General features: G+C 50.0%; 1 pseudogene; it reads right to left on the reverse strand.

The window, feature by feature from the left end:
* Positions 1–14,471: 14,471 nt before the first annotated feature.
* On the reverse strand, positions 14,472–22,014 carry LOC135886374 (uncharacterized; annotated as a pseudogene).
* Between the last annotated feature and the right edge of the window lie 5,407 nt (positions 22,015–27,421).

A 27,421-nucleotide genomic window follows, 5' to 3' on the forward strand; every position in this document is an offset into this window, starting at 1 on the left:
CAAGACTTCCCTTGCACACGTCGCTCTGGGCCAGATTTTCAAAGTTAGGCAATTCAAGTTACAGATAGGCATCTGCTGGGATTTGCAGGAGCACCTGAGAAATTTAGCTCACCCAGAGCCAACTATTTTTAATAAATTTGGGGGCTTAGGATGTTGCCTAACTCCCAATGATTTCAATCATTTTTGACACCTCGGTGCTTTTCAAAATCCCAGGAGCTGCCTAAATACCTGTGATAAGGTGGCTTTCTGTGCCTCAGTTTCCCATCTATGTAATAGGGACAATAACACTTCCCTACTTCACAGGAGAGTTGTGATCACAAAACACAGGAAAGACGGTGAGTGAAGTACTCAGACACTATGGGAAATAGCGCGATAGTAATGACTGAAATGGATAGGAAGAAATTTCTTGTCAGGGCTTTTCTGCAATGGAAAATTAGATATTCAGCTAAACCATTTTTTCCATAAAATATCTAGTTTGGGTATTTGGCTGAAAAATATTTTGTTTTTTGGCCAATTTTTTTTTAAAGTTGGTGATAATTGAAAATGTTACTTGTCAGAGTTTTTTCTTTTCTTTTCTTGAAGAAAAGTCATAGTTTTCGGGGGGAGGCACAACCCATTTTCCCACCCAGTTCTACTGGAATCAGACCAGCTCTCCATCTGGTCCAATCCTGCTGTTATCTCGTCAGTGAAAACCAGATTCTGCTCCCATTTACACTGATACAAATCCAGCATCACATCACTGATATCTGCAGATTAGTTTAGATACTTGTCACTGTGAGCAGGACGAGACCCTGGCAGTTTCACCAGTGATTTCACTGGGAGCAGAAGCCGGCCCTAAATTAACCATATTTAAGGTTATTTCCAAGTTCCCCTGAGTAAACTTCTTTATTTTCTGCTTCTGAAGCTGATCTGAGCGCCTCACCGCCCAGACCGATCAAATCCTGAGTTTCGACTGATGATAATGGCCAGGCCCAGAGAGATAAACTCACCCACCCTCCTTCCACCTGACACCAGCCCTCATTTATCAGCTAGTCAATTCTCTCATGTTCCGCTGCAGGGCGGTAGCTGCAGCAGCACCTCGATCTGTTTCCCCCATTTAGCCCCGAACCACCCCCCTGTGCCAGCCGCTTTCATCTCCCATCCCCGCTGGGTGAAACCCGCATGCAAATCCCTGCCCCGGGGGTTCCTGTTTAAATACAAACTCCTGGTTCTAGGTGCCTCAGTCACTCCCCAGACACTGAACTGCCCGGTCCCAGCTGCCGGGGAGTCTGTTCATCAATTCAGCCCACCATGGACTCGTTCTTCAGCTTCCTTTTCCTCTTAGCCACCCATTCCTGTGAGTACCTGTGGGAGGGGGTAGGAAAAGTTCTGCTTCGCTTGTACTGGAGGGAGAAATCCCCTTTGACTTCAGTAGAGCATGGGGAGTCCCCGGTCAGTACTCGTAACAGCATTACAATTCCTGAAATTCCCTCCTTTCTGCAGGTGTCCGTGCCCAGATCCAGCTGGTCCAGTCCGGCTCGGGAGTGGTGAAGCCCGGAGAGCCCTCACCCTGACCTGCACCGTCTCGGGTCAGTCCATCACTAGTGGTCACGGCTGGCACTGGGTCCGGCAGCCTCCCGGGAAAGGTCTGGAGTGGCTGGGACGGGGATATTACAGCAGTTCCACCTGGTACACAAACTACAGCACATCTTTTCAGAGCCGAATGACCATCTCCGCTGATTCCTCCAAGAACCAGGTCTCCCTGCAGCTCCGCTCCCTGGCAGCTGCAAAAACCGCCATGTATTACTGCGCCAGAGAGGCAATGCTATTTATTTGCAGCACAATAATAAATGGTGGCGGTGTCTTCAGTGGTCGGTGTATTCAATACGACATAATACTCATTTCTGGAAGTGTCCCTATATATGAATAATCGGTTTTGGAATGATGGGGGAAGGTGTGTCCAATCCATTCCAGTTGGCTCTGTCGAGTCTGAGGGACACATCTCCAGTCGTAAGAATCAGTGATGGGGACACCAGCCACAGCACAGGTAAGCTGGAGTGACCCTGAGGGTTTCAGAATCTGCTCTCCATGGCTGTGTCAATTGCACCTGAGAAAGGACACCTGGGAAGAAAAGGGGAGGGAGAATTCAAAGCACAAGCAACCACACACAAGAAAGAAGGAATCCATCACCCAAAAAGATGGAGTTATGTGTTAGCCAAATAACTACGTCCCATTGCCTCTTGTCAAAACTCACAGGGCCTCAGGATTAGTAGGCCAAGGGAAATGATCAAAGCTTTCATCATTCTTTTACTGGAAGATTTAACAAGAATTAAGCTGTCCATTCAAGAGTCAGATGGACAAAAACCTCTGGGAGTTTCTATTTAAAGGAGAAAGCCAATTGGCTGATTTGCATGACGTATACATGCTTCAGTGGCAGATATAAAAGCAACCAAGTGGTTATTTTGTCGCTACCTCTCTCCTCCCCTTTCTGTTCTTTCGGGGAAGCATCTGTGCAGCTCAGGAAATGAATGTTAAAGGAAGTCAGAGCGGTCAGTGATCAGAGAAGGGGGACTGGGGTCTCCTGGATTCTATCTTCACTTTTGGAAAGGGAGCGTGGTCCAGTGAGTTAGAGCAGTGGAGCTTGGAGTCAGGAATCCAGGCTTCTCTTTCCAGCTCCGGGAGGAGAGTGGGATCTAAGTGGTGAAAAAGGAGAGGTGGTGGGGACTAGGAGCCAGGAGTCCTGGATTCCTTACCCAAACCTATGAAGAGAGCAGAGTGTAGCGTGTTTGAGAATCTGGGAGTCAGGACTCCTGGGTTCTATCCCGGATTTGGGAAGGGAATTGTGTCCAGTGGCTTACAGAAAAGGGGCTTTGTGCGCCAGGACTCCTTGGGGTCTATCCCAGGTTTGGGAGCAGATTAGTGAGTAGAGCAGAAAGGGTTGTGAGTTATCACTCCTAGGTTCTGTCCCCAACTCTCAGGGGAGAGTGGGATCAAGTGGTTAGAATAGGAAAAGGGGAGTTATGAAGCTCCCCATCTCCTGATTGAAGCACTGACTTTATTTCTGACCTGGGGAATGTCACTTAGAGTAAGATTTTCAAAGATACTGAACATTCCAATTACTTTAGGCTGGGGTTGTCCCAGAAACCTGGCACCTAACTCCCCTGTGTCCCCTTGGGAAGTCAAGCACTATCGTGGTCATTTAGATATCTTCATGCTTTAAGGTAATGGGAGAGTCTGAAGGTACAAATGCCTCAAGCAATGTGCACTGCAGGAAGCCACAGAAATCAGGACAATTCTCCTGTAATGCAGGGTTAATTTTGCAAGATACAAGGTTGGAGGTGGAGGGAACCTTGACAGCGTGTATGTGTGTGGGGGGAATCAGAGAGAGAGAATGGATGGGTTTTTTCCTGTGGTCCACACGCAAGTGAAAGTCATATAAATAGCCCATTTTTACTGTCTTGGAGCTGAGCAAAAGACACCTGTGTTTCTTACTCTTTCAGGTATGACTGCTTTCGCTCTTGCATTAATTTCCGTTAACTTAAACACATATAATGTCTGTGACCCACCTAGAAAGAAATTCACTGGCGTAGAAGTTACTGGAGTTATGTCCATTTACACGAGCAGAGAATTATTTATATATTTAAACACACATAATTTCTTTTCTTGTCTTTTCTTTTCAGTTGTTGGACCTAGCAGCACATTCGCAGCACCTGGGTGTTAAGCAGGAATCTAGCCCGCTGAAAGCAATGGATTTTGAAATAAACAGGGAATCTGTTAACAGAAATGGGTATTTTTCAAGAGATTGCCCATAAATAAATAAATGTAAGGTAAAATTCTTAAAAGCATCTAATAAATTAAAAGCCTAAATCCCAATTTTTAAAAAATGACATGGGGTAAAAATTTCAGATGCACTCAACAATCTATGAACCCAGACCTCATTTTTCAAAAGTGACTTTAGGATTTAGGATCTTAAATCCCCGTCACTTCACATAAGATTTAGGGAAACATTCTCAAAAGTACCTCTGTGATTTAGTTCTAGGTTTTGAAAGGTATGTTACTGAAAAAAACATTGCCTCTGGGGGCTGTGGCTGAGGCCTGTTTTTGTGCTAGTGTGTATCATGGTGGCTTATACATCTGGTAGGTGCTCCTAGCACAGTAGTATGTTGCTGTGTCCTGTGGACTCAGGCTGTCCACTCGCAGGTAGAACTCGTCCTTGGAAGGGTCCACAGTGATGGTGGTTCGATTTTGAATGTCAGGGAGATAATGGGTGTTCCCATATCTGTCTATCAATGCCAGCCACACCAGCCCTTTTCCTGGAGGCTGCCTGATCCAATGCCACCAGTCTCCACCAGTAGAGAGCGCAGAATCTGAGACAGCACAAGTAAGACTGAGGGACCCTGAGACTGTCACCTCTCCTAAACTGGACTGCATCATCGTAAACCCCAAGATGGGGCCTGACAAGAGAGGGAAAATACATTAATGAAAGAGGTAATAAACCAGCAATCAGGGCTGGTTTTCTCAAAGACGTACACACAAGGTCCCATTGAGACTGAATTTGAACTGGACACCTAATTCCCTGAAACCCAGCCCAAGTCATTATTTCCCACAGTCAACCCCCAAATACTCACACGTGTGGAAGGCTGAGATGGAAATGCAGAACAATAATAGTTTCATATTTTTCTTTACTGGAGAGACTTCTCTGCCACGAACCACCAGCTCATTTCCTTGGGACAGACTCAGGTTCTGAGATTCTGGAGTTTCTCTTTAAAGATGAAACCCGGGGGAAGTGATTTTTGCATACAGGTTTCACAGAGTATAATACATCAAATGGGGCTGGAACGGGAGAACAGGTGGGTAAATCCAGAATCTCAGCTCCTTGTGGGTGTACCTCTCAATGGGTGACACTGACTCCTGTGCAGAGGGACAACACAATGCATATAGGGAAAAAATCACTGGAGTTGTGTCCACTTAATTCAGCAGAGTATTTATTCCTTTACCCCTATTTTGAAAGCTTAAGTGATGCACAGGACTTTTACTAGCCCTTTACACCAAAGTTAATTTCATCCAGTGTCCCACACAGAAAGAAGTAAAATTTGGGCATGAATTCTGTTTTTTTGGGGTGAATGAGAATAGGGCCTTTTACCTATAGAATTTATATGCCCCCATGACTGTAGTATCTGAGCTCATCAGAGACTTTAACGTATTTCATCTTACAACATCTCTGGGAGGTAGAGAAATAACGTTATCCTCATACAGATAGGGCAAACTAGGCACGAAGGACCAGATTTTAAGGCTATTTAGTTACCTGAACATGAAGATGGGCAACTAGCAGGATTTTCAAAAGTACCTAAGCTCTTACCTCCATCATTAGGTGCCTAAATACCTTGTAAACATCTGTCCCAAAGAGATCAAGGACCAGATTTGCACACGTATTTAGGCAATTAAAAAAGGAGATATGCGCCTAGTGGTATTTGAAAAAGCACGGAGCAGCCTAACATCTTTTGAAATCAATGGGAGTTAGGTGCCTTTTGAAAAATCCCTCTGGGTACCTAAATTCCTTTGGAAATCTGGCTCTAAGTTGTCTACTGAAAGTCTTTCCCACAGTACAGAATCCAAGGAAGGTCTCCTGGCCCTCGTCCCATGAAATGTAATCCTGTTTTTCAGTGTCTCAGGCTAGTGTCCCCAGCACCAGAACATCCTTCCCCTGACAAGGATAAACAAAGAAGTTGAGATTCTCAAAACTGCCTAGAGGCTTTGAATGCTCAATTCCTTCTGGAAAACAAGTGAGTGTCCAAATCCTTTAGGCGGCTTAGAAAATTTCTGGCCGAAACTTTAACAATGAACATGAAAACAAAAGAGGAAAATGCACAAAGAAAAATGATGAGCAAAATATAAAGGGGCTGATTCTTCTCTTGCACACATCAGTTTTACCGCAGTGGAACTGCCTGGACTTTAATGGAGTTGGTCCCGACTCACGCCTGTGTGGGTGAGAGGAGAATCAGGCTCAGCATTTCAAAGACTTGATACTGGGCCCTTTGGAATGAATGGGACTCTTCCATTGGGAGGAGAATAAGGAGATAAAAAGAATAATTGGAGAGGGTGTGAATGGAGCATAAGGGAACTGACCGTCAAGGGCAGTTGGGCACCTAATTCCCATAGGCTTTGACAATCCCTGCCTGTATCTTGTGCTGCAGGCATCTCAGTCCCATTTTCGTAGTCAGTTTAGGGTGGGATTTTCCAAAACATCCAAGTCTCTTAGGAAGTTAAGGTGAGATTTTCAGAAGAGCCTAGGGTCTTTCTACATGACAGCGCTCAGAAAAGTTACGATTATTTAACTAAAGTTTTGACGAGAACATGCATTAAACCCCCTCGTGTGGATGCTGTCATTCAGAAGGAAAGTGGCTCTAATCCCTTAACGGGGGATTTTCCTGAGTGTCCCTATGTACACAAGCACAGTCAAGCAGCACAACAATGTAAGTGTCAAGACTGGAATCCAGGACTTGTGATCTCTAGTGCCAAGCTGTCACGGACTCACAGACCGTGCCCACTCTTGGCCCCGTGCGGTCCATGGGGGGTGCCCCTTTCAGTGCGACAGCCCTTCTCGGGGGTCCACTCTCTCTCGGGGTCTGGCCCCTCCACCTCCTGGATCCGCACCTCTCTGAGCCTTAGCACGTCTGTCTCTGCCGTGGGCCCCCTCAGGGAGTCCACTCGCTCTGGACCCCCGGGGCCTCCACCCCCGAAGGGGTTGATGCAACCCTGTTCTCTAGACCGGAGTGACTCTCAGCCAGCATGAAACAGAAGGGTTTATTGAGAGTTGAACACAGCACAGGAAACTCTCTGACCCTCAGGCCTGGCCTCCCTCAGCCCAGCACATCCCAGTCTCTCTGCCTCCAGGTGGGCTCTGCCTGCCTCCCCTCTCCAGCCCAGAGCCCCCCTGCTCGCCGCTGGGCATCTGAGATCACCGGCCCCAGACCCCGCCTCTGTCCATTGTCTTCCCTCCAGGTAAACAGGGTCGTAAACTGGGGCCTCCTCTCCTGCTTCTCCCTCTGGCTGGAACCGGCTGGTTAGGTCACTGGGTCCTCACTCTGCAGCCCATTGTCCTCCCACTGGCCAGAACCGGCTGCGTCTCCTCAGCTGGGCCTCTGGGTCACCAGGTCGCCAGGTCACCGGTCGCTGGGGTATCCATCCTCCCGGCCATCGGCCATCGGCTGGGTCCCCACGTCCTCTCTCCGGTCCTCTGCAAAACAAACTCCCTCTCCCCTCACCTCGTTAAACCAGTAACACCCAGGGAAACTGAGTCCCACCCCCTCCGCATGCAAACCATTGAAACTCCACAGAAAACAAGAAAACCCCCCACTTCGTCACATCTCTCCCCCCTTCGAGGCTGAACGGAGCAGGGTCACTTAGCCAGTGACCTGGGGAAGTTCAGGGTCCCCGCCCCGCGATAAAGCATCCGCTATAACATTGGCACTCCCCCTCACATGGACCACCTCCATGTCATACCCCTGGAGGAGCAGGGCCCACCTCAGCAGCTTGGCATTAGACCCTTTCATTTGGTGCAGCCACGTCAGGGCGAATGGTCGGTGTACACGGTGAAGCGCCGCCCAAATAGATATGGCTGCAGTTTGTTAAGGGCCCACCCCAGGGCCAGGCATTGCTTCTCTATGGCCGCATAGTGCTGCTCCTGGGGCCGCAGCTTCTTGCTCAGGTACACAATGGGGTGTCTCTCCCCCTTAGTATCAGTTTGCATCAGCACCGCCCCCAGCCCTGTGTCCGAGGCGTCGGTGAACACCAGGAAGGGTTTGTTAAAATCCGGGTGTACCAGCACCGGGCCCTGGAGAAGTGCCCCCTTCAGCGCACAGAGAGCCCTCTGGCACTGCTCGGTCCAGACCACCTTGTCCGGCTTTCCCTTTCAACACAGCTCCGTGAGGGGCGTGCTGCCAGGGAGCTAAAGTGGGGCACAAACCTCCGGTAGTACCCTGCCATCCCAACCTTGCACTTTTCAGCTTTTATGGTCAGTCCTGCATCCTGGAGGCGACCCAGCACTCTCTTCACCTGGGACACATGTTCCTCCCAGGTCTGGCTAAAGACACAGATATCGTCAGTATACGCTAGTGCAAAGCCCTCCATCCCCCTTAGTAACTGATCCACCAGGCGCTGGAAGGTGGCAGGTGCCCCCTTGAGGCCGAAAGGCAGGACCAGGAACTCAAAGAGCCCTATTGGGGTGGTGAAGGCGGACTTCGCCCTGGCCTCCGGGTCCAAAGGCACCTGCCAGTAGCCTTTGGTAAGATCCAGGGTAGTGAGGTACCGGGCACCCCCCATCTTGTCTAAGATTTCATCAGTCCTGGGCATGGGGTAGGCGTCGGACACAGTAATGGCATTGAGCTTCCGATAGACCACACAGAACCGGATCGACCCGTCCTTCTTGGGGACCAGCACCACGGGTGAGGCCCAGGGACTGGCGGACGGCTGGATCACCCCTAAAGCCAGCATGTCCCCGACCTCTCTCTCCAGGTCCTGGGCTGTTTTCCCAGTGACCCTGAATGGGGAACACCTGATGGGAGGGTTGGTCCCCGTCTCCACCCGGTGGACAGCCAGGTTAGTGAGCCCAGGCCGGCTGGAGACAAGCTGCCGGTATGAATGCAGCACGGCTCTGATCCCTGCCTGCTGGGCAGGGGTTAGCTGGTCTGAGAGGGGAATTGATTCTAGCGAGGGGTTAGCCCCAGCCTCAGGGAGGAGTCCCACCAGGGGGTCCTCTCCTTTCTCCTCCCACTGCCCACACACAGCCAGCACCAACTTCTCCCTGTCCCAGTACGGCTTCATCATGTTGACGTGATACACCCGGTGGCTCTGAGCCCGGTTGGACAGTTCCACCATATAGTTCACCCCGTTTACCTGTCTGATGACCGTGAAGGGGCCGTCCCAGGCCGCTTGCAGCTTGTTCTTCCTCACGGGGATGAGGAGCATCACCTGATCCCCGGTAGCATATGAGCGGGCACGGGCTGAGCGGTCGTACCAGACCTTCAGCTTCCTCTGGGCCCTTGCTAGGTTCCCCCTAGCCAAGCCCATGAGCTCCACGAGCTTTTCCCGGAAAGTCAGTACATACTCTACCACTGATTCCCCATCGGGAGCGGCCTTTCCCTCCCACTCGGCCCTCATCAAGTCCAGGGGACCCCTCACCCTCCTTCCGTACAGCAACTCGAACGGGGAGAACCCTGTGGATTCCTGGGGCACTTCCCTATATGCGAACAGCAGGTGGGGTAAATACTTGTCCCAGTCCTGCGGGTGCTGGTCCATAAAGGTTTTCAGCATCCTCTTTAGGGTCCCATTGAACCTCTCCACTAGCCCGTTGGACTGAGGGTGGTAGGCTGAGGCCCAGGTGTGTCGGACCCCACACTTCTCCCACAAGCACTGGGGCAGGGTTGACATGAAGTTAGACCCCTGGTCTGTAAGGACCTCCTTGGGGAACCCCACTCTGCTGAAGATGGTCAGCAGCGTGTCTGCCACGGTGTCTGCCTCGATAGAGGACAAGGCCACCGCCTTGGGATAGCGCGTAGCAAAATCTACCACCACCAGGATGTATTTCTTCCCTGACCGGGTCACCCTGCTGAGGGACCCCACTATGTCCACGGCCACCTTCTGGAAAGGCTCTTCTATGATAGGCAAAGGTCTCAGCGGGGCTTTACCCTTATCCCGGGCCTTCCCCACCCTCTGGCAGGAGTCACAGGTCCTGCAATACTGTCAGACAGCGTGCGCCGGATGCCCTGATGCCCCGAAAGGGGGATATCGTGGGCCAAGAACAACAGTTTGCGGCGGTACCTCTGGGGAACCACCAGCTGCCTCCCGACTTTCCAAGATTCAGTTCGCCCTGAACCAGTCCATTCCCGGTACAGGAATCCCCTCTCCCACAGGAATCGCTCCCGGCAGTCCTCCCCCTGGGATCCTGCACTGTCGTGGCTAGCCAGGGCCCTCAGTTTCTCCAGGGAGGGATCCACCTGCAGCTCCATTTGGAATTCAGCTGCTGGGTCTGAGGCTACAGCCCTGGCTGGTGGCGCCTCAGTTTCCCCACCCTGGGATGGAGGCTCTGGCCCAGCCCTGTCGAGCCCTACCCTTGGTGCTTCAGCTCCCCCCCTTGGGAGGTCCCGTGCCCTTCGCTGGCTCTGGCTCCGGGTAAGGACCAGGGCGCTATGAGTGTCATCTGGCCAATTCTCCAAGTCATTACCCATTAGCACCTCGGTAGGCAGGTGGTCGTGCACCCCAACCTTTTTGGGTCCCTCCTTAGCCCCCCATTTCAGGTGTATCCTCGCTACAGGCACCTTGATGGGGGCCCCAAACACTCCCCTCAGGGTCAGGTAGGCATCGGGCACTAGCTGGTCTGGGTCCACCACCTCGGACCGCGCCAGCGTCACCTCTGCACCCGTGTCCCAGAACCCCTGGACACATCTTCCCCCCAACTCAATGGGGAAGGTGTGGCGATTGTTCCCCGGGGCCTGTCCCACACTCACCCGGCGGATTGGGTACGGGTGCTCTGGACCTGGGGCCCCGCCTTGCCCTGCTGGCCTGGCCTGGCGGTCCCCTCCCCCTGGCACGGCCCTCTCGACTGCAGCCCCTGGGCCCGGCGGTGCCCCCTCTCGGTGGGCTTCCACCCAGTTAACACCCCGCGGGTTCTGCTTGGCTGCCATTTCCTTCATCTTCAGGCACTGTGCCATCTTGTGCTCCTTTTGGCCACAGTAATTACACCTCATGTCCCTCAAGTCCCACGAGGGGGGTCGCCCCGCCCCGGCAGTCCCGGGCACCCCTGAGTTGGGCTTCCTGGAGTCCCACCTTTGAGAGGGCTCAGGGTGACTCCCCTTATGAGTCCCTGATGTGGGTCTCCCCCCTACCCCCGATCTACTGTCCACGAACTCATCTGCCAGCGCCCCTGCACGGCGCAGATCTTTGGGCTTCCGGTCCACTAGCCACATCTTAAGGTCCGGAGGGCAGATGTCATACAGCTGCTCCAACCCCACCAGGTTATACACAGCCTCTGCGGTAGTGGCCCCTGCGCCCTTCCCCCACTTGCGGAGATATTCCCCCAGCAAGTTGGTGACCTCCTTGTAAGAGACACCTGAGGCCTTGCGCACACCCCGGAACCGTTTCCTGTACGCCTCGGGGGTCAGTTCAAACTTCAGCAGCAAAGCCTGTTTGAATAGGTCGTAGTCCCCCGTCTCAACACCATCCATTTGGCTGAACGCCTGTATGGCTTTGGGACCCAGAAGGGGGGTCAGACAGCGAAGCCTGTCTGCAGGGTCAATCTGGTTCAGTTCACAAGCCTTCTCACAGGCTGTGAGGTAGGCATCAATATCCCCCCCCTCCTTGAACTGGGGCAGCAGTTTGGTGTCTAGATTCCCCACACCACTGGCGTCTCGGGGCCCTTCCCCACTTACCCCGCGGCAGGCCCTCTTGGCCCGCCTCTCGTCCATCTCCAACTCGTGCTTCCGCTGTTCTACACGGTCCGCTCATTCTCTCTCTCTGTCCACCAGCCTCTGATCCTCTAGCTCCAGCTCCTTTACTTTCAGCTGCAGCTCCAGTCTCTGCAGCTCCTCTAGGGAGGAACCTGACTGGGGCCCCCCGGTGCTGACTGGGGAGTCAGGTCTGACCCACTCCCGGTCACTACACAGACTGCCCCCACGGCTACTCCCCGGCTCTCCGGGCACCCCGGGAGCCCCCCTGGGGTCTGGAGCCTGCGCCTCAGACGGGTCATTCTCTACAAGCTGAGTAATCAGCCGCTCCTTAGTGAGCCTCCCCACGCTCAGCCCCCTCTCCCTGCAGAGATGGGCCAGGTCGCTCTTACGGAGCTGGTTATAGGCCATTTCCAGGCTGGTTCCGTTCAATACCCTTGTTCTATCGCTGGCAGCCACTCACTGCAAAGCGCCTGCGCCCGCAGCCAACGTCTACAGGGTGCATCCGCGAAACATCCCACTTCTGACACCACGTTGTCACGGACTCACAGACCGTGCCCACTCTTGGCCCCATGCGGTCCATGGGGGGTGCCCCTTTCAGTGCGACAGCCCTTCTCGGGGGTTCACTCTCTCTCGGGGTCTGGCCCCTCCACCTCCTGGATCCGCACCTCTCTGAGCCTTAGCATGTCTGTCTCTGCCGTGGGCCCCCTCAGGGAGTCCACTCGCTCTGGACCCCCGGGGCCTCCACCCCCGAAGGGGTTGATGCAACCCTGTTCTCTAGACCGGAGTGACTCTCAGCCAGCATGAAACAGAAGGGTTTATTGAGAGTTGAACACAGCACAGGAAACTCTCTGACCCTCAGGCCTGGCCTCCCTCAGCCCAGCACATCCCAGTCTCTCTGCCTCCAGGTGGGCTCTGCCTGCCTCCCCTCTCCAGCCCAGAGCCCCCCTGCTCGCCGCTGGGCATCTGAGATCACCGGCCCCAGGCCCCGCCTCTGTCCATTGTCTTCCCTCCAGGTAAACAGGGTCGTAAACTGGGGCCTCCTCTCCTGCTTCTCCCTCTGGCTGGAACCGGCTGGTTAGGTCACTGGGTCCTCACTCTGCAGCCCATTGTCCTCCCACTGGCCAGAACCGGCTGCGTCTCCTCAGCTGGGCCTCTGGGTCACCAGGTCGCCAGGTCACCGGTCGCTGGGGTATCCATCCTCCCGGCCATCGGCCATCGGCTGGGTCCCCACGTCCTCTCTCCGGTCCTCTGCAAAACAAACTCCCTCTCCCCTCACCTCGTTAAACCAGTAACACCCAGGGAAACTGAGTCCCACCCCCTCCGCATGCAAACCATTGAAAACTCCACAGAAAACAAGAAAACCCCCCACTTCGTCACACAAGCCTAGACTAGAACACAGCTCTTCTGACTCCCAGTTAGCTGCTCTACCCATTAGGGGTGACTTGGAAATCTCGCCTCCCATACCCTATCTTCAAAATCTGTCTATAAACGACCAAATCCCGTTCATCCTGTGGCTAGTTTAAAGTCAAAACAAAAAGTACAGCGATATAGGCTAATATTGGTGAAAACAAGTAGTTAGAATCTCTCTGTGTCTCTTGCCTTCAGTTTTCCCCAACCAACACACAAGAGCATACACACACACACACACACACACACACACACACACACACACACACCCCTTACCTTCAGGCAGCACACATGTTCACAAAACCCACACAGCTGCATCCCAACAACAGCAACAAGAGCTACCCATGCAGAACCTGCACAACGCACTCTCCACAACTCTACAATACAGATATACACAGCCAGACCAACATCACACATGCACACACTGACAACACACACAGTGTATACACTTCCAGTGCAGACACATACACAGCAGCACCTCCCCAATAGTCATAATGTTTAAATCATTTCTAGTAACATCCAGATGGATGAATAGTACTTAAAACCAATCACCATTAGCAGCATTTCTTCTCATTTTAATTGTTTTCTTACACTGACAGAAATTGTTCTCATGATATGTATGAAGAGAGAAGCTTCTAGACTGGGGATTTTCAAACAACCCCTCCCCCCCCAAATTAGCTATCCAGCTCCCATTGGATTTGGATGGCATGTGGGCACGTAACTCTCTTGGGCACCTTTGAAAAATCCCACTCCTACTTGGTAAGAACACTAGTATCTTTTTAGGGGAGACAGAATTTGTCTGCAGCCAGGGAATCCAAACGCTGGGTAAGCACAAAAGTCAGTGTAGGGGGTCTCTAGGTCCAGCACAGTAGAAGCCGAGCGGAAACCAGGAGGTAAAGAGGAACGCAGCCCTTCTAGAAAAGCTCATTCCCCAGCCCCAGAGACACCCTCTCCGGGTAACGTGAACCTATTCCCATTTCAGGAGAGTCCCTGCAGGACTCGACTTATCATCGATTCACATGTCCACATGGCAGCTGTGAGAAGTGCCCTGGACAAGCAGGTAACATAAGCTTGGTTCTTTTGGATGGTGCTGGAAGGCAAATACTCTTCTGCAGGCAGAGTGTGAAAGACTGATAACGCTGCCTTTGAATCCTCTTGCCTGCTCCGGGTTTTGTTGTGTTTCTATAGCTTGGAGGTTCCTGTCCTACCCACCCCCTGACAAGTAAAGTGACAGCCAGGGATCCACAAATCCTTTAAACCCCCAACATTCATTTTATTTCTCAGACTTTCCCTCGGTGACGTTTATCGCTACTCCCCTATCGCCACTGCTGGGGAAAAGCTTTACAAAGAAGCTTTTCTCGAAGACAAGTGAGTTTGATGCCAGTGAGAACAGGGATCCAGTGGAGGGATGAAAAGAGCAGAGTGACACGGGCACAAACCATGGACAAGGGAAATGATCTTTGCAAAGCCGTTCTGAAGAGAGGTGGGCACGATTGCCTACATTTTCTCTCTTCCAAAGCCAATTATGTAGTCAATACATGAGGTGTTTTTTGGTTGGCTGCGCATGTGACTATCAGCCGCACCATTGAGAAGCTGCTTCCCCTTTTTGCACAGGTCCCTGCTGGGCTCAGTGTCAGTGTGTCACTGCCTGGCGCAGTAATAGGCGGCGGTGTCTGCAGCTGTCAGCGAGCGGAGCCGCAGGTGCAGCTCGTTCTTGGAATTGTCGGTGGTGATGGAGATTCGGCTCTGGAGGGGGGGATGGAGCCGGAGGTGGAGTAATACACATTGATGTAGCCCAGCCATTCCAGCCCTTTCCCAGGAGCCTGTCGGATCCAGTGGCAAGCGTAACCGCTACTGGCAATGGAGAAACCAGAGGCGGCACATGTCAGCTGGACAGAATCTGAGGGCTTCACGGTCCCAGGACCAGACTGAACCAGCTTTACTTCAGAGAGGACACCTAGAAAGGGGATACGGATTCAAAACTGTATTAAAGCTAAGGTTAAAATTATATAATATACAGGTTAAGGAAATAGTGTCTGTACATCTGGGTGTAATAAGGCTTAAATTATCCAAAAGTTCAAAGTTTGGTTTGAAAGTCATACAATACATATAGCACATAATCAGCAACAACCCACATTTAGATTAATAAATTTAATGATACAGTTTAGGGATTAGCATCCAAATATCGGGTTCATCACTCATGAAAAGTTACACAGAGAGTTGGTTGTAGAAAGCAAATATAACGATGAGTGGAGACTGTCCATCAGTAGTTGAGCGTTTCGGATGGGTTGTTGTCCCTCAGTAAATACAGACCACCAGAGAAGTATTTCTGTTACTTTCCTGATTTCGCTTCTCAATGGCGCTGCAGCTCCTCCCTCATGCATAGTTCACTCTGGAAGAAGTGCATCCCCTTCCGACACCCCTCGAGTAATACCCCTCCTCAGAATAAATTACAAGTTCCCCATATTCCACCCCTCCCCCACTAGATTCTCACAAGCGATCAGGGTAAGGAGAGGAAGTAAAATGAGAAGCAACTGTTCCATCTTTCCCCCAGACTATATAGCACAAAGGAAACATGAATTGACAGCGCAGGTCCAGTAATTTATAACGAGTGGAGGGTGTGGGGGTGTCTCCATTTGAGTCGGGGAAGTCAGAGAGGTGAATTTGCATGAACATTTCGAAACCTCTCCATCAGACATGAAAAGGAGCTGAAAGCTACCAGCTCTCGGGGTGACAGTGACTCATGCACAGGGAGACCAGGAAAAAGGTCTATGAGCCTCTGACATCCTGCCCCTTCTACTGGGGAGAGAATTCTACAGTCTCCCACACCGCTCACTGTGAGTGAAAGTCACTCGTGTGCCCACACCTCTTTTGAGAGCATAAATGGGATTTAAGTGGGTTCTATGCACAGGGGTGAATTTCCAGCTCTCTCTCTGTTCCTCCCCACCCCACCCCAGTGTAGGACAATGAAATACAGAGGGGATTTGCAATCCCTAAAATATAGATATAATAATGGATGAGCCCAGCAAATATGATAGCGGTGGCGAAACCAGAAAGTTTATCTTTTACACACAAACGGCAGTTCTTCTGGTTTTCCCCTCAGAGCATCAACAATTTATGTCTCTCTTGGGTTCTACTTACACTGAGGCACAATGCAAATGGTTCCTAATATAATGTCTCCCGGTGCTCAGATGTATCCCAGCACTGAACTATCTGAGCACCTGACAGACATTAATGGTTTTAGAGTCACAACATTCCCGCGGGAGGTGAGGAAGTTGCATTATCCTGGTATTTACATAATGGACCCGAGGCAAAGAGCGATTGAGATTGTGTTTTTTCAGAAGAGCTCAAACATCTTTTGGGTGCTCTGCAAATCTCAGGTTTAGGTCACAGCAGGACTATTGTGGCAGGCGAGCCTTTCTTACATTCTACCCAGGCAGTCTGTGGAAATGGGGGATCAGAACACAGCTTTGGGGTGTCTGAGGAGAGAGTTTTAACCAGAAGACCCTCCTTCCTGTCTGAGGGCCCTTGGTGTTGTGTCACCCTGATGAGGTCCGAGCTGGGAAAGAACAAGGTGAAATTTGTGGCTGGTTCTACTCCCATTCCTCCAGGTGTGAACAAGGAGTAATGCCATTTCAGGGAATACAGTTACACCCTTTTGAAAAGCTGTAGGGGAAAGGCAAACCAGATCCAAAGGGTCATGGAAAATAACAGTTATAGAATATCAGAGTTGGAAGGGACCTCAGGAGATCATCTAGCTCAAAGCAGAACCAATCCCCAGACAGATTTTTGCCCCAAAAGGCCCCCTCAAGGATTGAACTCACAACCCTGGGTTTAGCAAGCTAATGCTCAAACCACTCAGCTATCCCTCTCCCCCTATATTATGTATGTAAAATGTCACAAACATTGGTACCAGAAAAAATCCCCTAAAAGCATTTGGGGAAAAAATCTACTCTGATTTACACTGGTGTAAATCTGGAGAAACCATATTCACTTCAATAGAATGACACTAAATTTGCCGCGGTGTAAACACCCAGCAGCTACTAACTCATAGGAGTGAGGAAGAAATTTCTGCTCTTGCCAGATTATTCTTCAGTTGCCTACTGGGGGTGACTTGACCTTTCCCCTGAAGAAGCAGCTTCTGGCCACAGGTGCAGAGACAATACTCGAATGCATGGATCCCTGCTCTGATCCGGTTTGGCAATTCCTGTATAAATGTGAGCAGCATTTGTCCCGGTGAAACATGTTGTGTGAATTGGGGGTTAGGCTGGGCCCGCTACTCTTTACTGTTGTGTTCTGTGTACAGTTTAGGGCTAGGATTCTCCATGGCGCCTAAGAAAGTTTTTGGAAATTTGCCTAGACATAAAACCGAAGGGGAGAGAGAGAACTCGCGACGTCTTGCCTTGTCATGGGCGCAGGACCAGCTCTAGGCACCAGCAAACCAAGCAGGTGCTTGGGGCGGCACATTTTTAGGGGCGGCATTCCGGCCATCTTTTTTTTTTTTTTTTTTGCTTTGGGCAGCAAAAGCCTAGAGCCGGCCCTGGCAGCAGCAGCGCGTCATGCACGGGGGACACCCTGGGGCTGCACTGGTTCATGCCGCGGGGGAGCGGCGCTCGCACCTTGTGGCTGGGCCGGGCAGGCTCCGAGTGGGGGACACTCGGGCTGGGGGCCGCCCCGCAGGGCACACGGAGCCGCCTGTAGATGCCGCAGGGCAGCCGCCCCCCAGCGCCGCAGCCGGGGCTGGGCGAAGCGGCCCGAGCCGCCCAGGGAACGTGGCAGGGGAGCCAGAAGCAGCAGCAGCAGCGGGGCCATAGAGGGCAGGGCACTGCCGTGTGGGGCCCAAGTCCTGCTCTCCGGGTCTCTGCTCCCTCTGGGGCTACCAGCTCTACCCTCCAGGGTCCAGGCTGGTCCTGGAGGCGGGAGCCCTGGCTGGAGGGACCCTGGGCTGAGGAGCGACCCGGGAGCCCCGCTGCTTACCCCGACCCTGCCAGCGCCGGACCAGCTGGAGGCGAGGGGGGAGTGGGCGGAGTCAGCACTGGTGGGGGGCTGTCCAGGGCTGGGGCGGCAGGGGGTGCAGGTGGGGGGAAAGAGAGAGCCCAGGGCTGGGGCGGCAAGGGGTGTGGGTGGGGGAGGGCAGTGGTGGGAGGGGGGAGAGCCCAGGGCTGGGGTGGGGGGCAGGCAAAAATTTTTTTGCTTGGGGCTTCAAAAAACCTAGAGCCGGCCCTGCATGTGCACAGTCACTGCAAGGCTAATTGCACAAGTTTCCAATTGTTTAGGCTCAATGTGTGGCTTGTGGTGCAGTAATAGGTGCAGCTGTCTCCGGCTTCCATGCCTCTCATTTCCAAATACACCTCGCTTTTAGAGGTGTCCTTGCAGATGGTCAATTGGTTTTTAAGTGACTCCTGGTAGTATTTGTCATCCTCCCAATACACAAGGCACAATCACTCCAGGCTTTTCCCTGGGGGCTTTCGAATCCAGCTCACACGATTCCCGCTAGATGTGAGAGAGAATCCGGACACTGAGCAGGTGAGTCTCAGGGTCTGTGAGGGCTTCACTTGGGCTGTTCCGTTCTGCAGCAGTTTAACCTGGGAACGGACACCTGCAAAGATCAAGGAGAAATCTCAATCAGAGAGATAACAGCAGCGGGCTATGTAGAGAGGGGAGGCTGCTCACTCCTAGGTACTTACATGCTGCAATAGCACAGAGCAGGAGAGCGAGAAGCAAAGTTTTCATCTTCCCTCTTGCAAACAGGCCCAAAGACTCAGAGGGAATCACACGGGTTGATTTCTGGAGGAAGTGCTCTAATCAAAAGGGGAAATATTCTATTCTTAAAGGGAAGACGAATAATCATTTGCATACTTTATCCAAAGAGCCATTGCAGCCATGCAAACCATGAAGATGTAATAGTCATGAATTAATGGGTCACGTGGGTGACGCAGATTATAACTGTGGCATCGCCTACAGACCCTCACGTCAAGTTTACCGTGCCATTGCACTCCTTGCTGCAGAGACATGTAGTCAGACACAATCCCTTAGGAATGAGCTATTATCCCCTTAAACCATATATGAGCTGCCCATACACATAGGTAACTGAGTCAGTCCAAGTGACACTATAGAATCATAGAAATGTAGGGCTGGAAGGGACCTCGATAGATCGTCAAGTCCCATCCATTGCACTGAAGCAGGACTAATTAAACCTAGACCATCCCTAACAGGTGTTTGTCCAACCTGTTCTTAAAACCCTCCAATGTTTGGGATTCCACCCTCTCCCTTGGAAGCCTATTCCAGAGCTTAACTATCCTTATGAAGGGTATCCCTTATATCTAAGATAAATCTCCTTTGTTGCAGATTAAGCCCAATACTTGTAGTACATTCCTTAATCATGGGGAACAATTTATCATGTATTCTTTATAACAGCCCTTCACATATTTGAAGACTGTTCTGAGGTCCCCCCTCTGTTTTCTTTTATCAAGACTAAACATGCCCAGTTTTTTTAACCTTTCCTCATAGGTCATGTTTTCTAACTCTTTGTTGCTCTCCTTTGGACTCTCCAATTTGGCCACATCTTTCCTAAAGTGAAGTACCCGAAACTGGACACAGTACTCCAGCTGATGCCTCACCAGTACCGATTAGAGCTGGACAATTACATCAATACCCCCCATAATATTAGCCTTTTTAAAGAACTGTATCACATTATTGCCTCATATTCAATTTGTGATCTACTATAACTCCTACCTGCTTTTCAGTATTACTACCACCTAGCCAGTTATTCTCCATTTTGTAGCTGTGTCTGATTTCTCCTTTTAAAGAGTAGTACTTTGCATTTGTCTTTGTTGAATTTCATCTTGTTGATTTCAGACCAATTTGGTAATTTGTCAAGTTCCTTTCGAATCGTAATCCTGTCCTCCAGAGTGCTAGCATCTCCTCCCAGTTTGGAGTCAGCTGCAAATTTTGTAAATATACCCTCCACTTCATTAGCCAAGTCATTAATGAAAATATTGAATAGTACCAGACCCAGGACTGACCCCTGTGGGATCCCACGAGATGCGCCCTCCCAGTTTGAGAGCAAGCCATTGATAACTACTCTTTATGTATCGGAGGGGTAGCCATGTTAGTTTGGATCTGTAAAAAGCAACAAAGAGTCCTGTGGCACCTTATAGACTAACACACGAAAGCTTATGCTCCAATACATCTGTTAGTCTATAAGGTGCCACAGGACTCTCTGTTGCTTTTTACTCTTTAAGTATGGTCTTTAAGCCATTTGTGTACCAACTTTATAGCAATTTTATCTAGATCATATTTCTCTAGTTTGCTTATGAGAATGTCATGTGGGAATGTGTCAAAAGCCTCACGAAAATCAATATATATCACGTCTTCTGCTTCCCCCTATCCACTAGGCCAGTAACGTTGTCCAAGAGGGAAATTAGGCTGGTTTGGCATGATTTGTTCTTGACAAATCCATGCTGACTATTTCTTATAATCCCATAGTCCTCTAAGTGCTGAGAATTTGATTGTTTATTTGTTCCAGTATCTTTCAAGGTACTGATGTTAGGCTGACTGGTCTATAATTCCCTGTGTCCTCTTTGTTCCCCCTTTTAAAGATAGGTACTATGTTTATTAGTAGTAGTATTTATTTATTTATTTATTATTAGACCAGAACGGTCTGTCATTAGCATTTAGTCTGCCCTTCAGACATCGATGATCATCCTGCTCATTGGCAGGATTTTAGTCTAGAACTAGACCCCTGGACTGGGATTCCAGAGAGTTGGGTTCTGTTCCTGCTTCTGCTCCTGGCCTGCTGGGTGAATTCTGGCAAGTCATTGCTCTGAGCCTCAGTTTCCCCTTCTGTAGAAAGAGGGATGTTAACTCTTACTACCCTTGGTAGAGTGTTTTGAGATCTAATGGTGCAAAGCACGGAATGTATATATTATAATAAATAATAGCAACTTTTGCAAGGTGGGGTGTCTTTATCTTAAGACATCTGTAGGGAGTGCACACCATGGACAATTTTCACAGATCATTTGTTTTCACTTTTTACTTCCTCCAGATAAATGTGCAGGGGGATTAATGGTGAAGACTTTAGAGATGGGAGAAATTACGAAAGAGAGAGATGAGCAGACAAAACATTCAGAGCTGTACATTTCAGTGGTCTGGTTCCGAAAACCCTGCAAGGAGAGCACTGATATTCTGACTATCAATTTCATACCTCCCTAATGCCATCTGTGGCTGCTTCAGTTGTGTAGCAACACTGCCCCCTAGTGACTAACCACAAAGCTTTATATCTACACAGGAGATATTCCAACAGGGACTAGGGAAGAGCTGCTTCGGAATGTGTCACAGCTGATGTGATCCGATCAGGAGTTGGAGACATGGACACAGTGAAGAAAAAATTCTTTCTTTCTTTCTTTCTTTCTTTCTCAGTAAGGACTGGATTTAGTCTCTTATTCAATGGTGATACACTGGGAAATTATATACATTTAATCAACACGATTGCTCTTTCCAGGGGATCTGGTGTGTGTCACCTAATCTCGCTATTTCTCTTTCTGCGGTATCTCGTCTATCTTGTATCTTAAGAAGCTGCCCATTTGCGTTTACCCTCCTCTGTGCATTTTCTTTCCATTTACAGGGAGTTTAGTTGGGGAAATCTCGTTGCTCTGAGTTAATCTGGTCTCACTGCACTGCTCACAATCCGCTTCCTCTTTTTGCACAAGTCGCTGCTTTGCTCTGTGTCACTGTGTGTATCTGGCACAGTAATAGGTGCCGCTGTCTCCGGCTTCCATGCCTCTCATTTCCAAATACACCTCGCTTTTAGAGGTGTCCCTGGAGATGGTCAGTCGGTTTTTGAGGGACTTGTGGTAGCGTTTGTCATCATCCCAGTACACAAGGCACAACCACTCCAGGCCTTTCCCCGGGGGCTGTCGAACCCAGCTCACCCCATACCCGTACTCAGTGAGAGAGAATCCAGACACGGAGCAGGTGAGTCTCAGGGTCTGTGAGGGCTTCACCTGGGCTGCTCCGGTCTGCAGCAGTTTAACCTGGGAACGGACACCTGCAAAGAGCACGGAGAAATCTCAGTCAGAGAGAGGATCAGCAGTAGGCGCTGTAGAGAGGAGAGACTGGTCACTCCTAGGTACTTACATGCTGCAATAGCAAAGAGAAGGAAAGACAGGAGTAGAAATTTCATCTTCCCTCTTGGAAGCCAGATAGAAACAGGCACCAAGACCCAGAGGAAATCACACAGGCTTGACTCTTGCAGGGATCGCTGCTGTAATAAAGATTGGGAAGATTCTATTCTTAAAAGGAAGGAAAATAATGATTTGCATACCCCACCCTCTCATGCAAAGCGTTGGTAAATGAGTTCTCCCTGTAATCCTCATATATGAGATGCCTCATAGTCATGTGTGAATGGGTCGTGTCCAGGCAGTTATTGCGTTATCTCCTAGAAACCCGACGCAAGTGCACAGCCCCGGTGTGCTAGGCACTGCACCGACACATAGTAAGAGACAGTCCCTTGGTAAGGGAGTTCCTCCTTCAGTCATATACTCATATAAATAGATAGATAAAGTCATATCTATCTATCTATCTTTCTATTTATCTATCTATCGCCATCCACCCCCTCTATCTAATCTATCTATCTATCTATCTATCTATCTATCTATCTATCTATCTATCTATCTATCTATCTATCTATCTATCTATCCCCATCCACCCCCTCTATCTATCTATCTATCTATCTATCTATCTATCTATCTATCTATCCCCATCCACCCCCATCTATCTATCTATCTATCTATCATCTATCTATCTATCTATCTATCCCCAGACGCCCCATCATCTATCTATCTATCTATCTATCTATCTATCTATCTATCTATCTATCTATCTATCTATCTATCTATCTATCCCCATTAACCCCCTCTATCTATCTATCTATCTATGAATGAGATGCCTATACACAAGGATGATTCAAGGTGAGTGATACAATTATTTTATTATTAACATTAATATAGTTATTATTGCCAGACCTGCTCATTAGTGTCAGCTACTGTGACCTGCAGAATACCATAGACCACCAGTGATGGTGCTGATCGTACATTAGTGATCAAAGGCAGTGTGTGGCCTAGAGGAGAGCGCTCTGCCTGTGGCCCGCAGGGTGACTTTGGGTGAGTCCCGTCACTCCCTTATCACATACCTCAGTTTCCCCATCTGTAAAAAAAGGAGAATAATACTTCCCTCTCCTTGTAAAGAGCTTTGAGGTTTACTGTTGAAAAGTTATTACTACTAATAATAGCAAAGTTTGCAATGTGTCCTGTCTGTCACTTAACAGCTGTGTTCACTGTGGACAGGGCTCACAGACTCATAGACTTTAAGGTCAGAAGGGAAGATCATGATTATCTAGTCTGACCTCCTGCACATTGCAGGCCACAGAACCTCACCCACCCACTCCTGTAATAGACTCCTCACCTCTGGCTGAGTTACTGAAGTCCTCAAATCATGGTTTAAAGATTTCAAGTTAGAGAGAATCCCCCATTTACACTAGTTTAAACCTGCAAGTGACCCGTGTCCCATGCTGCAGAGGAAGGCAACCCCCCACCCTCCCCCCATCTCTGCAAATCTGATGGAGGGGGGGATTTCCTCCTAACCCCAGATATGGCAGTCAGTTAGACCCTGAGCATGCAGATGGGAAAGAATTCTCTGTAGTAACTCAGAGCCCTCCCCATCTAATGTCCTATCACCAGCCCTCGGAGGTATTTGCTTCTGGCAGTCGCAGATCAGCTACATGCCATTGTAGGCAAACTCATCATTCCATCCCCTCCATAAACTTATCAGGCGCTGTCTTGAAGCAACTTACGTTTTTTGCCCCCACTGCTCCCCTTGGGAGGCTGTTGCAGAACTTCACTCCTCTGATGGTTAGAAACCTTCACCTAATTTCAAGCCTAAATTTGTTGATGGCCCGTGTAAATGCATTTGTGCTTGTTGGTAATACATAACATGCCTTCTTTTTTTTAGCTTCCTCATCCTGTAGCATCCTAAAAATTCAGTCCCATCCATTTCAATTATCTGCTTCCCAAAGCCATGTTGAGAGAACATTGATCTATGTACTATCAGGTTCCTGCTTTCCACAGACCATCTCTTTGTTTTTTGGTCAATAAAAATACTGCCCCCTAGTGCCTAAACTGAAGGCACTTTCTCTACAAGGGGTTTTCTGAATATGTTCTCTTTCTTTCTTTCTTTCTTTCTTTCTTTCTTTCTTTCTTTCTTTCTTTCTTTCGATATTCACCTACATTTCTCTCCCCCCCCCATAACACAGGTAAGGAAAATCAGGCGCATATAAAGGGGCTCATATTTTTGAAGAACCTCCTAATTTTTTCCCATACATATATTTAATGCATTTGTTGACCTAGGCTGTTACAGGAGGCAAAGCTATTTAGGTCAGCTAGCAAGAATAGGGCTAGTTTTCTTGCTTTTGTGTTTTGATAAAGTTATGGTCCTTCGTTTTTCCCCCCAAGAGAACAATTTTCTCCTATTTATGGTCCCCATTTCCACAAAGAAACCAGAGGGAATGGAGTCACCGATTCACTGATTGCAAGAGCCAGTAAAACCTTCCCCTTCCTTTGCAACTTTCAAATGAATGCAAACGAGGCAAAGCAATGGAGAACGAGTCTATATCCCTCCGAAGAAACCAGTAGGAACACAGCCGCTGTTCTCTGCGTTGTTGAAAAGACACTTCCCTTTTTGAATGAGTTGCAGCTATCTTCCACCTTGACTCATTGTGAACTTGCTGCTGGTTCTGTTCCAGAGGCCGAGCGCCCCTTTACGTAGGTGTCTATAGTCGGATCATGATTCCAGAGGGAACGACACAGGTTTGACTTTTGGAGGTGGAGATGGGCAGTTCAGTGTCTGGGGAGAGCCTGAGGCTTCTAGAATCAGGGGTTGGTATCCCCCGGGGCAGGGATTTGCATGCGGGTTTTCCAGGGAGGATATAAGCGATTAAAGAGACTGTTAAGGGGGGTCGGGGCTAGGGGAAGCGGTGCTGTAGGTTAGAACCATTGTCCCCCTGTAGCAATAACGTGGAATGGCTCGTGCTGCTTGGAAGCAGAAATTCTTGATTGTTTCTCAGGTTGTTCATGGAGGAGGATGTGGCGTTACCCAGTGCTGGTGTATCCCTCAGCGCTTCTGCATCTTAGGTGTGAACAGTCCCCTGTTATTGTTCCCTCTTCCAAATGTGACTCCACGCCCTGTGTCTGCCCCCTCTGCGCTGTATCAGAAGGAAACAAAGATAAAAACCCTTTGATCATTAGGAGCCGTTCCCCGGGAATTAGGTGGGAAAATCCCATTGCGCAGTCAGAGACCTGGGCTTGCTTTTCCTGCCTCCCTTCCCAAGAAACCACCATGCTGGTCCTCCTGCTGATTCTTGCTTCCCTTTCCTTGTACACTTTCCTGGGGAACGTTGTCTTGCTGTTAAGTGTAGGACAACCGAGCTCTTAGGTCCAGATTTTTAAAGGTATTTAGGTGCCCAGAGAGATTTTCAATAGCATCTAGGCGCCAAAAACTAATTAATTTCAATGGTAATTAGGTGCTTAGATGCTTCTCGGAGTCCCACTAGGCACCTAAACCCTTTTAGAAATCTGACCGGACCAGGGCCGCTAGAACAATTTGCATAGCGGGGATGCCCAGAGCCAATGAACCAAACTGTAAATCCCGCATATGACAGAAACCACTTCAAGACAGGGGGCATGGTAGCACCCCTAGTTCCAGCTCTTATGGACCCGACTGGAATGATGTACTGATATATTGAAAAAGCCCTTGGCAGTTCGGCTGGTTTTTCACAAGTTGGATGGCGGGTGTGTTCCCACCAGTGGGGCTAGGAAGCGTCTCCAAAGCTCAAAGTCTACGGTATTTTGGGCACAAAATCCAAGACGGTTCCCCGGATTCCTCGTCCTCCAACTCCACCAACCTCCCCTGCATATTTCCTTTCGATTTGTGTGGATTCTAGTTGGGGAAACCCCATATCTGGCTTGTCTACACGATCAAATGGACCGCAGCAAGGTGGGGTTGTGAATCGATCCCGCTATAGCCCGTTGTGGCCTAATTGCTGGTGTGCACCGTGGAGATTTGCATTCATAGCTCCTTAGAACGCTTTGGTCTAGTGCCCTTTGAAACCGGAGTAGCTCAGAGCGCTCTGGCGAGCTCTTAATCCGGGTCATGAGGATACACGCGAACAGTTAGACCGCAGCAGGCTAGTGCAGGGGTAGATTCATCCCCACCTCACTGTTGCCGTAGACAAGTGAGTGAAACTGGTCCCTGCGCTGCTCAGAATCCGCTTCCCCTTTTTGTATGGTCCCTGCTCTGCTCTGTGTCACTGTGTCTCTGGCACAGTAATACGTGGCGGTGTCTGCAGCTGTCAGTGAGCGGAGCTGCAGGGAGAACTGGTTCTTGGAAGGGTACACTGAGATGGTGATGCGACTCTGGAGGGAAGCAGCGTAGTTTGTGCTTCCCCCTTGCTCTATACGCCCCATCCATTCCAGCCCTTTCCCAGGACTCTGCCGGATCCAGTTCCACCAGCAACAGTTACTGCCCAGAGTGTCCGAGGAGGCACCTGAGATGGAGCAGGTGAGGCTGAGAGGCTCTGAGGGTTTTACAGTCCCGGGCCCTGACTCCACCAGCTGCACTTGTGACAGGACCCCTGTGGAAAAGACAGAGCCGTGTGAATTCATCCCACAACCCATTCATCCCCTGGTGCTGTGCAGATCGGTCCCACCCAATACTCACACGAGGGGGTGGCCAGCAGGAGAAGGAATACAAATAACGGCTTCATGATTGCACTGTCAGAGAATAGAGCCTCTCTGCGAGATGCCAGAGAATCTGAGCTTTCTACCTCCAGGAGCGTGTGTTTATAGAGGACACGCGTGGGCAGGGATTTGCATGCAGATATCCCTCAGGGGATATAAGGGAGGAGAGGGGTTGAAAGGGAAATGAGAACACTCCGTGCCTTACACAAAGGAGACACACAAGTCAGATCTACAGCTACTGAGTTTGAATCATAGGATTGTCCAACAGAAATTGGAATGACCCGGGCGGCTCAGGGCACGTGCGGGTCTGGGTCTGGGCATCATCTCGGGTATTGTCAAAGGCTGCAGGGAGAAGTGGTTCTTGGATGTGTCTGTAGATGATGGTTCGGCCTTTCCAAGCGTGGGTATAAACTGAATCTCTCCCCATACATCATGTGGTCTATCCATTGCAGTCCTTTCACAGCAGGCTGCCAGACCCAATTCCAAGAGTGATAACTCCGAGTGGTGGAAAGGTTTGAGACATCACAGGTCAGCGTGAGGTTCTCTCCTCCCTTTCCCCATTCTCTGGGTGTACTTGGCCCTGCCTCCGCCTGGGGGCAATGGACCAGGTGACCTCTGGAGCTCCACTCCAGCCCTACATTTCTAGGATTCTGTGATTCCTGGCACGGACTAGACCAACTGGATTTCAGAGAGGACACCTTTCGGGGAGTAAAGAAGGAGCAAATATATGAGCGAAAGGCAGTTATAGAGAGAAACGATTCTCTCTCTACTTTTCCCAATACACATATGAAGGACTAG

This window comes from Emys orbicularis, chromosome 12, assembly GCF_028017835.1.
Source record: "Emys orbicularis isolate rEmyOrb1 chromosome 12, rEmyOrb1.hap1, whole genome shotgun sequence".
Taxonomy (NCBI): domain Eukaryota; kingdom Metazoa; phylum Chordata; order Testudines; family Emydidae; genus Emys; species Emys orbicularis.